This window comes from Lactuca virosa, chromosome 3, assembly GCF_052849685.1.
Source record: "Lactuca virosa cultivar CGN04683 chromosome 3, Lactuca_virosa_CGN04683_v6, whole genome shotgun sequence".
NCBI classification, from domain to species: domain Eukaryota; kingdom Viridiplantae; phylum Streptophyta; class Magnoliopsida; order Asterales; family Asteraceae; genus Lactuca; species Lactuca virosa.
The window spans coordinates 123,180,229-123,194,621 of NC_136428.1; the positions used below are offsets into that span (position 1 = coordinate 123,180,229).

At 38.1% G+C, this 14,393-nt stretch overlaps 1 pseudogene; it reads right to left on the minus strand.

Moving 5' to 3' along the window:
* Positions 1-1,139: 1,139 nt before the first annotated feature.
* LOC145163999 (putative protein phosphatase 2C 23 pseudogene) lies at positions 1,140-13,942 on the minus strand (annotated as a pseudogene).
* Positions 13,943-14,393: the final 451 nt, after the last annotated feature.

Below are 14,393 nucleotides of genomic sequence, written 5' to 3' on the forward strand. Positions count from 1 at the left end.
ACTTACAGAACTCTAACACTATCTGGCTGCTAGTGAATGCTACGGCTACACCCGCAGACTTACAACACTCTAATACTGTCTGGCTGCTAGTGAATGCTACGGCTACACCCGCAGACTTACAACACTCTAATACTGGTTCGACACGCGCTTGACCCGCACTCAACTAAACTCATGTCCTGACTGGAATCCCCAACTTGATTCCCTAAGGCTTGCTAGCAAACATTCCAAGAACTCGATCTCATCCTTGGCAAGTTTTTCCGAACTTTCATCTCACATTCTCCTCGAACCATACAACCACATAGGCTGTGTTCTTTTCAGACAAGGATGCAAAACATATCCTAGTCTCGAAACTGCTCCTACTTCTAAATTCTTGGATGATTCTCCCTCAATTTGATTCAGCTAATGCCTTACAGCACACAAAACTGGAAGAATTCCCAATCCTTCTCACCACCCATGACCAATCTGCTAGAAACCATGCTTACCATTGCTAGTGTTTTCAACACCAGTCAGTCCAAAAGATCACACCACTTTCAAGAACCCGAATAAATCTCCGGTAATGACCCGCTAGACCCAGGAAACTCCGAATCTCAATTGGAGACCTCGGAATCTCCCACTGCATCACGACCTCCATCTTGGCCGGAACGACTAGAATACCCTTCTGATTGACAAGGTGCCCAAGAAATTGCACCTCGCGCCACCAGAACTCACATTTGGAGTACCCTGCAAAAATTATCTCCTTCCTCAAAGTCTCTAGCACCTCCCTCAGGTGCTTCTCGTGCTGCTCCTCAGTCTTGGAATAAACCAAGATGACATTGTACTCTCCCAATCCCACGATTTGGGATATGATCTTTCGCTATCCGCTAATAATTCTCGGTATGTAATTGGCATATAACTCAATCACAAGCAGGCCACAAAATTCCGAAATATCATTATCCTTACTGATGCAGAACCATAACAATAAAAATCATAACATAAGCTGATAGAGAGAGGAAGATTCATACCCGCAACCTGCTCTAAAGAACCCCCGAATCCTCCCTCCTTCCGAGGCCTGCGATGATACTGAGGCTGCTCCATCCGCTGAGCGGGGCAATTTGCCCTGACATGACCAGGCTGATGGCAACGATGGCATAACTCTACTTCTATTGTGCATTCTTGGCGTCTATGACCCTTCCATCCGCATCTGCCGCACTTAGACTTGCTACGCACGTCATCCGTGCTTCCTCCTTCCTCGTGCAACCATCTCGACCCTGCGGGTCCCTGACACCAACTACGGCAGTGTCCACCTGCCCATCTTGCCAAACTAGACCGGAAGACCGCTTCCTCTTTATTAGCTGACTATCTGAACCAATCTCCTGTTCCCGGGTCACAGTGACCATTTCACCCATCGCCTGGATAGCTGAGGTCCGCCTTTCAATCCCGGTGACCACTCTATCTGTGAATCGCCCAATGGTGTCTGGTAACTCTTCGCAGGGGGCCCGCAAAACCTCTGCAGCAACCCAATCCTGTAATTGACTCCCCTGAAAACATGGTGCACCATTCACTTTTGACCCCAAGCTACAAAAGCTAGGGGTAGGATCCTCCTTCCAGAAGGATCCCAGAGGTCCACAAGCTTCGGGCTCCAGATGAGTCCCCACCTGCTCTGCTACGATCTCGGCCTGAAAGGCCCCGAGGCGGCTATCCAAAAGCTCCACAACGGCCTCCTTGACCGAACTGAAGATCACAGGAGTCTGATCAATGATGTTGCGCATAATTTCTGCTGAAATAAACTCTCTCATCCGACCATCAAGCTGCCCGGCTCTAGAGCCAGATCCAGATCCCTCCCCGGCACCTGAACTGCCAACTGGTATCTCGCGCAACGTCACCATGCTGAAAACATATCACAATAACTGTCAGAATACTCATCGTTGCTGACGGATCTCACACATACTCTACAATTTCCCTGGTTTCGTCTTGGCCCCTCTTGAATCGAGTACGGATCCTATGCTTTCAGTAGTACGGGCCCATACTACCTTCCACATCTATCCGTACTCTCCTCAAGAGTTAGCTTAACTCAACCAAGTCCCTTCTACTACTACTGATCTCTGCTACTCTCATCTTAGGCTTGCCCTAGGGAAATCTCTGACTCTACCCAAACCAGTCCTCAACTGCTAAAGGCCTCCTTGTAATGCCAATTAGTCATCACCTGAATACCATCACATGTGACGAGGCTCAGATAATCCTTCGAGTAAAAGACTCATCCCTACAACGGTTAGACTCAAACGAGAGCTACGCAATAGGGCCAAATCCAGCACTCTGAGATTATTCAATCCTGATCACATGTGACGTGACGTATTCACCTAATGGCTAACTCCCATCACTCAGAATCCCACAAAGCACAAAGCAAGCAGCATTCAGACACAGGAAACTGCTCAAGCAATTCTATCCTCATAACAAGAAACTGTACTAGCATACAATGTTAAGCTAATACTATCAGGCATAACATAAACAGGCTATCCTACTGCTGTCTACTCAATACTAGCATGCAATTCTCATAAAGCCGAAACACATACAACAGGCACATAAGGCATCCTCCTAGATCCTTAGTCCTATTCTAGCATGTTGTTCTACTGAAACTGGAACTGATAATTAGAACATTAACTTGTATGGGTAATTTGGGAGTACTTACTTGAGCTCGGTTGATCGCATGCACCACACCCTTTTCTTTTTCTCAAAACTCTTTTCTTTTTAAGTTTCTTTTTTCAAAAATTCTTTCGAAAACATTTTTCTTTTGAAAATCTTTTACCATTTCCTTAGTTTGAGTCCAGTCATACCCGAAAGTGTGCCTGAATCCCTCAAACCAAGGCTCTGATACCAACTTGTAACATCCCAAAAATACAACCCAAAAATTTTTGTTTGAAAACTTTACTAAAACATAATATCAAATATTAAAAGATAAATCCATGGATCATGCGTCTCAAAATGTCATAATAAGTTTATCAAATCAACTGATGTCAAAACATATCAAAATGTCCGAATAAAACTCCCAAGACAAACTGAAGTTGTGGTGTGTGCCATGCCATCATTCCGCGCTCTTCCCCTTACTAGCGGAAGTACCTGAAACCAAACACTAAAACTGTAAGCACAAAACTTAGTGAGCTCCCCCAAACTACACATACCATACAATAACATATAAAGCAACTACTGGGCCTTGCCCACTACATCGTACCGAAGTCCAGAAACTGCATCGGACCGAAGTCCGAAACTAACCAGGGCCTTGCCCTCTGCATCAGACCGTAGTCCGGAAACTGCTTCAGACCGTAGTCCGGAACTAACCAGGGCCTTGCCCTCTGCATCAGACCGAAGTCCGGAACTGACTGAACATAGCATAGCATAATCATAACTACTAGCATAAACACAGATACTACATACTGCATCGGACCGAAACACGGAACACAACACAATGACATGCTTGAATCACAAAGACATCAAGCACACTGAACTACTGCATCAGACCGAAGTCCGGAACTACTACTAACTAAACGGGTCGGCATTGTGGTCGTAGACCCATTCCTACTAGAAGGGAAACTCACCTCGTAACGCTGGCTGCTGAGGTGCTAAATCTGAGACTGTCTGACTGCTGCTCCGGAACTCCCCGACTACAAATCCCATAAACACTAAATCAAATACTGATAACTAATCTCAGGGTAAAATGACTATTTTACCCCTGTTCAAAGTCAACTTCCTGGTTGACTCTACTCGCCGAGTCCTATTATGAACTCGCCGAGTTCCCGGACTCACTCTTTTCTACTCGCGACTCGACTCGCCGAGTCGGGACGTAGACTCACCGAGTCCCTCTACTTCCAGATCCTTGTTCTAACTCATTGAGTCCTCTTCCACTCCCTGATTCAACTCACAACTCTAAAATTGGAGAAATCAGGAGTTTGCGCTCCGACTCGCCGAGTCCAAGAACAACTCGTCGAGTCCTATGCATGTCCTCACTAAACAGTTGATTTTAATCGATTCCAGTGCATCCAATTCATAGATCTGAGCTTCTAGGGCCGATATAACACGTAAAGTTGCCAACTTTACGTACATGCATAGAGGTATGAAGCTTAAACACCAAAATAAGCTAGAAATGGGAACCTAGGGTTTGGAACAAGGCCTTTCTTTGCATAAAGGTAGCTACTTTGAGCTCCTGGGGCTCAATGATGTCCAGATCTATAGCTCACTACCCTAAAGGAGCTCCAGTCTCGAGTTTGGACCTTGAAATGTCCCAAAAGTGGCAAAACAAGCATATATGAAGATCTACTAGGAAAATGAACAAGGTAGAGGCTTTATTACTAGATGAAGTAGAAAATGGAAACTAGCTTCTGGATCTCCTTCTTCTCCTTTGCACCTTCTCTCTTTCCTTTTCTTCTACACTTCCAAGAATACACCAAAACACTCAAAATCAAGAAGGAATCACTCAAACTCACCAATGGAGGCTAGGTTTTTGAGTTTTGGACTATAGGGGCCGCAAATGAACCCTAGGGAAGAGAATGAGATGCTTAAATAGGGTACCAAGTCCCGGAATTAGGGTTTTCCTAACCCATACCAGACTCGAGCCGACTCGTCGAGTCGGTTACTTAATCTTCCACACGGAGCCCGCTCCGACTCGTCGAGTTCTTCCTTGGACTCGACGAGTTGACTCTTTCGACTTAGGGCTTTTCTTTCCTTTCTTGGTCTTTCTGATTCTGGGTGTTACAACAATTGTAACCCAATTTGAAGTAATAAAGATGAATTACTTGAATATTATGTGAATTATGTGATTTTATGTACATTATACTTATTTATAAGGTATATTAAATTAAGAATGAAAATAAGCGTCAAAAAATAAAATAATAGATAAACCCAATATATATGAACAAAGTTATAGTGGTCGTGGCAAGGATTCTAGAGATATAAAAACTCCCGAAATTCGAGTTATAACGAAGAAGTTATGACTTGTCGAAGTTTTACGGCTAAACCGGCACGACATCATGTAACGTAAAAAGTGAATTTTTGATAAATTAATTTTTAGCCTTAGCGATCTAAACAAAATTCGTAGTACACATTAAACCGAGAACGTGCATGAAAACAATGTCCAAATCTGACTTCGTATGAGGAAGTTATGATTTTTCTAAGATTTAGCATAGTAGTGCACAACCCGGAATTCGAAATTTTGATCGATTGATTTTTAGCCGAAACAACCTAAATGGGAATTCAATATCTCATTAATAGGAGTCCAACGATAAAAAGACAGTCAAAAATGGAGTCTGTATGTAGAAGTTATGAATTTTACACGGTCGTTAAATAGTGTAATCTTCTCATACTGTTAAATTTAACATCGGTCGAGAATTAGCCGATTGAATCAAAAGGAGAGTTGTAGATCTTGTCAATACCTACGTGTGGATATAAAGAACGTTGAAAACGGAGCTCGTATGCGAAAGTTACGGAATTTAGAAGTTGGAAGGGTGCTGCTGCGAAAGGGGTGACGTGGCTTAATCTGGACCATTGCTTTCTCCCCACGCCTTGCCACCAGATGGTGACATGTGGCACCTACTCGACGAGTTGGATCCCTGAACTTGACGACTTGGTCCGAATTCCATCCTATAAATAGAGGCCCAAATCTGTCATTTCTTCACACCTCTCTCAACCCTTCTCTCCCAAACATTCCCAAGCCCTCTCTTCCTTTCCCTAACAGTTCCTAAGTGTTAGAGGCAAGTCCCCAAGCGCTAGAAGGCTCCGATAAGAAGAGTCTTTCGGCTTAGAAAGTTCTGCCCCCGCAGAGCCCCGGTTTCTAGCAAACCTCCCAGTAAATGAGTTATGCTTACCCTACTTTAAGTATAGCTTAGGCTTAAATTTATTATCGTTATTATGAACTTATAAACAATATATATTATAAAATATAACATATAAAGTGTTATTATAATATCATTTAACTACTCGCGGTACGGGGAATCTGGTTTTAAGGGCCGCATAGGGTTGTTGGATTTCAGAAGTGTTATAATACCAAAATGGTCCTGCCCTCCGGTAATTAGTCGCGATAAATATTAACACCCGTAATTAGTCGCGATAAATATTTGACTAAAATCTAGTGGTAATAATACTAGGTTTCGTCGAAGGAAAATGTATTGTTAAGAAGCAAAGCGATGTCCAAGTTGGAATCACCACTTTAACAAGTGAGTGCATAGTTACTTTCATCTTACACATAGATATGAAATATTTAATATAAAATTACGTGTTATGTGTGCATATTATCTGTGTTCTTGATATCTATGCTGGATGAACGATTTATACATGTTTTAAATGATTTAAACTCTATATGTATTTTATATCTACAAATATGTTGGATAGAACATGGGTAGATGAAATAGTTGATGTGTGATGAAATAAAATGATGAGAGTCCTCGATGTTCACGATGATCCAGTCATCTAGCAGAGTATAGATGACGACCACGGACTATTCTAGACAGTCTAGTGGAACGCTAGCAGGCTCGCAACCTGTAGGTGTTTGTGAACGATGTGTTCACCGGTGTACTCCATTCCCCTCATAGTTGCCTTACAAAAATTTATTGCTGAGGAACCCCCTTGGCAGTAGTTTCCATCCCAATGAAAATCCTTAGGCTAGGTCCCTTGAATTAGATGCTTTAGGGAAAGAAAGTGAGGATAACGGGAATGGGTAATCAGGTTGATTGATGTGATGAAACTAATAAAAATAATTATTGTGGGTTGAAAACCTTATGTGCTCACCAGGCTCCCAAGCCTGGCCCACTCAGTTTCGTGTATACATGTAGTGGCAAGAGAGCACAGGAGTGATGATCTGATGAGAAATCAATGGATTATAGGTCACTAGAATAAATAGATGTTGTAAGGCCTATGTTGTTTCGGTTTATGCTTTTGATCTGTATTGACAATGACATCCCGAGGTTTTAATATAATGAAATACATTTCTTCGGAAATGCATTGATAAAATCATTGTCATATTTTTGGGAACAAATTCCGCAACACTTTCTTTAAAAAGTTACTCTGATTTTTATATAAAGCATAAACAAAATCGGTCTTTTTTGGCCGTGAAAATGGGGATGTCACATTTATGGTATTGCATGGCTATTAAGTGCTCAATACCAAAAAACCCTAACTTTTTAACTCATTAAGACAACTAGAAACTAATGACCAAGACTACATTTTAATGCTTCTAGACACTCCAAAATGTCTGAAATGACATCTCATATGAACTAAAGTAACCCATACTCATCAAACCAAGCTTATAGGACCAAAATGAACACAAAACCATAACTAAACAAGATCTAAGAAGAACTCCATCAAGATCAAAGCTTTTTACCTCCAAATGGTGTCAAACGATGATGTGATTCTGGATCCAAAGTGCTCCAATCTTCTAAGATGAGCTTCTCTTCTTTCTTCCTCCTTCAAGATCACCAAAACACACACTAATGGCTCAAAATGCTCTTAAATGGATTAGGGTTTGCAAAGGGGTCGAAATGGGGCTTGAGGCTAATGAAAGAAAGAAGTCTTGGGGGTTAAGGATGTTTAAATAGGGTCCAAACCCTAAAAATTAGGGTTTGCACCCTGGCCACGTATGCCCAATGTACTCAATAAAATCCATGTATGCCCAGCGTACAAGCATGTATGCCCAACATACTCATGCAGTCCCCAAAATTACAAAAATGCCACTAAAGACCGATTTGCAAATAATTCTCATTCTAAGGGGATTAAAAGGTAAATACCTGGAAATCGAGATGTTACATCAGTCTTCTCACTATATTACCTATGTCATAGTAGGGAGCATGCTAGACTAGCTAAATCTTATTTGGTGATTGTTGTTATATGTATTTAATGAGTTGTTGATAACTCTAAAACAACATAGTCCATATGGTTGCTGATAATCCATAGGGTTGTTGTGAGCCCACCGGACTGCTGATAATCCCAGGGTTGTTGATAACCCATAGTTGTTTGTTATAATGTGTTGTATGTGATATTTTGGGGAACTCATTAAGCTTCACGCTTAAAGTTGTGGTTTCAAATGTCTTTCAGGTACTTCAGATGATCGTGGGAAGGTGAAGGTTTGACAGTACACACTCATCGACAGTTTTCGTGATTCCTCATTTTATAATACTCTGATTTTTGGGATGACTGTATTTTGATACTTATGGTTTTTCTTGAATCGGTTTTATGGAAACGATGTTTTACTTAATTGAAAATGAAAAAAATTGTTTGTGAAATTTGGGACGTTATAGAAGCTTATTGTGGTGATGAAGGGATAAAGCATTGAGTGGATGTTTATTCGTGTTTATCTCAATTGAAAGATGATTGTGACGTTGAGAAAAAGATTGGAGAAAATTGGTGTATCTTAAAATGAATAATAGAACGAAATGCTAGTTAGATTCATTCAAAATATTGATAATAACATAAGAAGGAGACTAAGAATCTTTACATAGAATTATCACTTGGTTCTAAAGAGGTTGTGCATATATTGAGTTATTAGGACAATAATTATGACACTACTATCTAATCTTCATAACATTGGGATGATTTAGGTTATTCACCATTATAACATTTGTGATGTTACAACTCATCTTAGTTGTTCCTCACATGTTCATATAGACATTTCCAGTCGTGTAACTAGAAAAATCAGAGAAACCCACAAATAAAAAAAAATCTACAATGAAAACCAAAGAAGAAAACCGAAAATCAACAAAGAAAATTTGCATCAACGACTTGTAGATTAACTTCATACATCGGCTATATTGTCGTATTTAAGCATATTGATCATCTCTCTAATCATACCCACCTATTGTCTTTTTTCCATGAAACCCATCAGATTTCATCACATTGTAATGTCGTCGTTCCTGGAAGATAGGAATCATATTAAATAGACAAATATTTTCCCTTGGATATAAATTTTTTAAAACTTATATTTCAAAATTTTAGAGTGTGCTTTACTAAAAGCAAACTACATTTGGCTAGACAAATCTACAAACATAGACATTACTTTATTTCAACAGAATACTATCTTCCAGTAAGCATCTATCTTCTAAAAAGTCTATGTTTTTTATAGGATATCTTATGGACATGGATACATATTGTTTTATAAAAGGGTAAGACTTTATGCCTGCTGAGCTCTTGAGTTTACGAGAAAATAAAATATTTCAAATGCATAATCAAATCATGTTTGTAAAGTTTGGCAATATAAAATATCGAATATTTGCAGTTTAAGAAAGAGCAGTTTCAATTTCAACATTTTCCATGTTCTAGTTATATTGTTAGTAGATCACAAACTTATTTCCTTTGAATCCATAACCCTCGAAGGGCTTCCCGTTACGATTGAAATTATCCCAATTAGTGATAGTGAGGATAACAGGTTCCTAATTATGACCATTACAGTGATGGCGACATTTGGTGCTTGGTGAAGCGACGTTGGCGAGGTCGATAACGTAAGTGACTTTCTGATACACCATTGGAAGCGTGCAGTCAGATTTGAGGAGGTTGACAAAGTGTCATCATAGTGGATGAAGATTGTTATTTTTGGCTGTAGAGAGGGATAAGTTTCATAGAGATATGAGATGTTGATGGATGATCCGTTTAAAATATTCGAAGTAGAGAAAGGATGAAAGATTGCATTAGGGAATGACATAATTAACGAATTTTTGGTTTTATTTACCAGCGACAGCTGTTTAGGTTAGGGAGGAAAGGTAAATGGACAACGGAGAAGAACATGAGAAATGTGAAAGAGAAGGTGTAGTGGGGGCTTAGGCCCATTTTCTTTTAATGATAATAATAAGAATTAATTAAATAGAAAGAAATAAATATTATATAAATGAAAAAATTGTCATTTATCTAGACTAAGATACCAAAACGAAGCGGTTGTTAGTTAGGAACAAATCCACAATGAAATCCTCAAATAAAGACCATTTTTACAAGTTGAAATTTAAAAACACATACCATAAATATTATTTTTTTCCATTTTTCTCTTAAATATATACAAACCATGTTTTAGGTTTAAAAAATAAAATATATATAAGATCCTTGTGATATCATATCAGCTCCATATGATATTATGTTGAGTCAAACTTGGCAGGTAGGATGTCAAGTCATATTTATAACTTATAAAATGGGTAAAATGGTTTAATTAAGAGTATCTATAATTCAAGTTGTATAAGAGTTGAATAAATGATGATTAAAATTGAATAAGAGTAAAATGAAGTGTAGTTGATGACATGAAATAGAGTTGTATGCTCATTAATGATTCAATGGAAGAAATAAAGTGTCAATTAGGATTGAATATGCATTTAATATGTTGTGAGTGTTGTTGTATAGGTATTTGATGAATGATATTTAACTTTAATAAATTAACAACCACTTTAGAGACCATGGGTACACAAAAAAACTATCAATGACCTAGTGTGAGCAAAATAAATATTTTGGATGGACTATACTAACATTAACACAATTTTATATTATTATGTCAACTTAAATTATAGAAAAATCCCCGTACTTTGTATATTTTTCTATTTAACCATTGCTTTTTTTTCATTAAGATCATACAACACGACCATTTTTTTCAATACAACCACTATTACCTCAAAACCTTGTAGAATTGGATTTCTTATGAGTTGGTTTCACACAAATTATTTTAAATTTACTGGATTTTGGGAAAATATAATTTTGATTTGATATGTTCATTATAAATCATATGTTTTGTTAGAGTACTCAATATAAGTTTTTTCAAAACCTTTTCATAGTTAAAAAGAAAGAAAAAAAATCCCTCTTATTATGAGAGTTTTCTTAACCAAACTTGAAAATTAACAAGCTTTTAGTCATAAGTTTTATTTATTCAATTACGTGGGTACCATAATTTTCAGTCCATTGTACGCAATGGTAATTGGTTTAACCAATTGTTTTATGGTTATTGTTAGGGGTGGAAATTATTTGGTCCGGAACCGAAAAACCCGAAAACCAAATCGAACCGAAATTGATTTCAGACCGAACCATATTCAAACTCGGTTTTTGGTTTGGTTTGAGACCAAACCGAGTTGTAAATTTGGTTATTGATTCGAGTTTCGGTCTTATGAAGTTTAAACCAAACTGAACCGAAAAACCGAATTTCATAAATCAATTAATTCAAAAATATATTTTATATTTTATATTAAATAAAAGTATTAACTTTAAAGTAAAAATCATTTTAACCCATTTACTCTTTGGATCATTTTGTATGAAACTTTAGATCTTTCTGTTTGCAACATTAGGTTTCTATGTTAAAAACATTTTAATTTATGTTTGAAAAATTTTTAAGTTAATATTTGGTTTCCTTGGTTTTCAAACCGAACCAAACCGAATTAGAATTCGGTTTTCGGTTTAGTCTAGAAAATTTGAATTCAATTTGGTTCGGTTTTCGAATTGGACAAAAAAAAATTTCAAACCGAAGAAATCGATTCGAGGAAACCGAAAAACCAAAAAAGCGAACCGATTCTCACCCCTAGTTATTGTAATAAGCAAGGTTCTAAATAACGTAAGGCGTGACTTGGCGGCAATGTCAAGTCTCAAACTTTTCCGAGCCTTGGCGAGTCACGGTGTTTGTAAGGCGTGACTTAAGGCGGCAATATTCTATATAATTACTATTTTTATATGTATTTTCAACTATTATTCATTTTTATACACATATATGACTTAAGGCGTCGTTTTAGCAAAGCTTGGCGGCAAGTGCAAGCCTTGAAGCCGTGGCGCGCCATGGCGGGCAAGCTTTTTAGAACTTTGGTAATAAGAATTTCAACTTTGACTCTTTGAATTTGTTCAATTAAAATTCACCGTTTTTTAATAGAAAGGACAAAAAGGGTAATGTTCTCACTTTTCACATTTAGCATTCTAGCCGCGAAAGCCTTTAACCAGTGGCAATGGTTTTTTACAAGAAAACGAGTTTTGAATGTTTTTTTTTAAAATGAAATAGGAGGACTTTATCAGAAAATCAAAAACTAAAAGGTATTTCAAAAAAAGAAAAAAAACAATCCTATAGTCTTTATTATTATTATTATTATTATTATTATTATTATTATAACATAAAATTTTTATTGGACATAATAAAGTAAGATTAAATATGATAATACTATTACCTAGATAGAAAAATACATTACGATTACAATACGATAATAATTCAAGACAAAATTGCAAAAATGGTCCCTGTGGTATGCAAATTTTTGGGGTTTTAGTCCAAACCCCGAGTTTTTTGGATCCATGGTCCTTTTGGAGTGGTTTGTATGTGGTTTTGATCCCTGGACTTAACTCCCGTGAAATAGGATCTGTTAAGCCCCCTCATGTGCCTTACACGTGAGGGTAAATTCGTCATTTCATATGTAAGGACCATTTTTGCATAAACCGTTTTTTTGGCTTAATTGACCTTAAATATCCCCACTGCCTGGGGTCTTCTTCCCCAACGTTCCCCAAGTCTCTTTTTTCTACCCTTCTTCTTCTTGAGCTCTGTTACAACAACAATGGTTTATAGAACCATTGATTTGAAAAAATGGTTTTAGTTTTTACCTCTTCAATGGAGGTACTGTGATCCATTGTGAGCTGGCAGGCGTTTAGGGTTGGATTTGTAGTGGCTAAATCGGCATCGACCTCAAGATCATACAATGTTTCCTCTTTAATTCTCTCTAGATCATGTCTCCAGAGATCTGGCTCTGGTTTTTGAGCTAAAACTGCTCTACTATCTCCTACATTCATCACGTAAATATCATCTTCTTTCATTAACATAACCAGAAGACATGAACCCATTAGAGCTCGTTTAGGATTTTCAGCGAGCATTTGGTCTGCAATCTGAAAATATGCGTCTTCCGTGTTCTTTAATCCCTGAGATAGAGCTTTCAGAACATCTAAATGGTTAATTGAATTTGACCCATTGGAATTCAGTTGCTCTTTTAATCTTCGATCCAATTCTAATCTCTCCCTGTCGAATTCACACTTCCATCTCTGGTGGTTATCTTCTCATTTCTTTGAAGCCCCTCGGCTCCTAACTCTTGAACTCTTGTTTCTTCTTTTCTCAAAATCCTCGGTTGCACTGGGGTGACTCTCTTGCTGATCGACATATCTTTGATGGTTATTTGGTTGACGTTGATTGTCGACCTGGGATTTGGTATCATCTAATGGTTGTTGCCCTGAAGGAGTTACATTCGTGGAATCAAGTTCATCGTCCCACAACAAACCTTTCAATTCCTTATGAACAGCTGGGTACATATTTGATAACAGATAATCAGGTGCATCGGGACCATTAAATCCATCATAAATCCCAACAAAAACCCACCCGTGTTCCTCCGAAACGACGACGTGTACTCGATCTTCCCCAGCTTTCCCTTGCGCCCATTGAAGATTCTGGCTCTGATTTATGAACTCGTAATCGTCAAGAAAAATACCTTCACTTCTCAAATTAACACTGCTAATAGTCAATTCATTGTTTTTCTCCGAAGCCCCAACAATCCAATCTGGAACCTTTAGAGAACCCACTTTTTATTAATCGGGGCAACAATCGAGTTTTGCCCACGGGTTACAAACGTCTTTGAAATCGCTCTCTGGATGACACGAATCAACGACCTTTTTCTTGATCTACGTTTATAGGCAAACCCTCCCTGAGAATAGCTTCTTTGGAACTACTCGTGACTACCCTTTTCGAGAGGACCCGAAAAAAGAGGACCCGATAAGAACCCACTCTCAATCGGCCCTGAAAGGAAGCCTATTTTTTGGCTTATAGAACCATTGTTGTTGTAGCAGAGCTCAAGAAGAAGAAGGGTAGAAAAAAGAGACTTGGGGAACGTTGGGGACGAAGATCGCAGGCAGTGGGGATTTTTAAGGTCAATTAAGCCAAAAAAAAACAGTGTATGCAAAAATGGTCCCTTACATATGAAATGACGAATTTACCCTCACGTGTGAGGCACATGAGGGGGCTTAACAGATCCTATTTAACGGGAGTTAAGTCCAGGGACCAAAACCACATACAAACCACTCCAAAAGGACCATGGATCCAAAAAACTCGAGGTTTGGACTAAAACCCCAAAAATTTGCATACCACAGGGACCATTTTTGCAATTTTGTCATAATTCAATAGCATAAACATTCTTTGTGATTTGGGGTAATGTATACATTTGGCCTTATCCTTTTTTTTTTTGTTTTTTTTTTTTTTTTTTTTACAATCCTAATGTTATGTCTTTATTGCGGCTTTACCAACACTATCTTGCCATATTAAAGAAATACTATTATTATTATAATATAAAACTTTTTATTGGACATAATAAAGTAAGATTAAATATGATAATACTATTACCTAGATAGAAAAATACATTACGATTACAATACGATAATAATTCAATAGCACAAACAGTCTTTGTGAT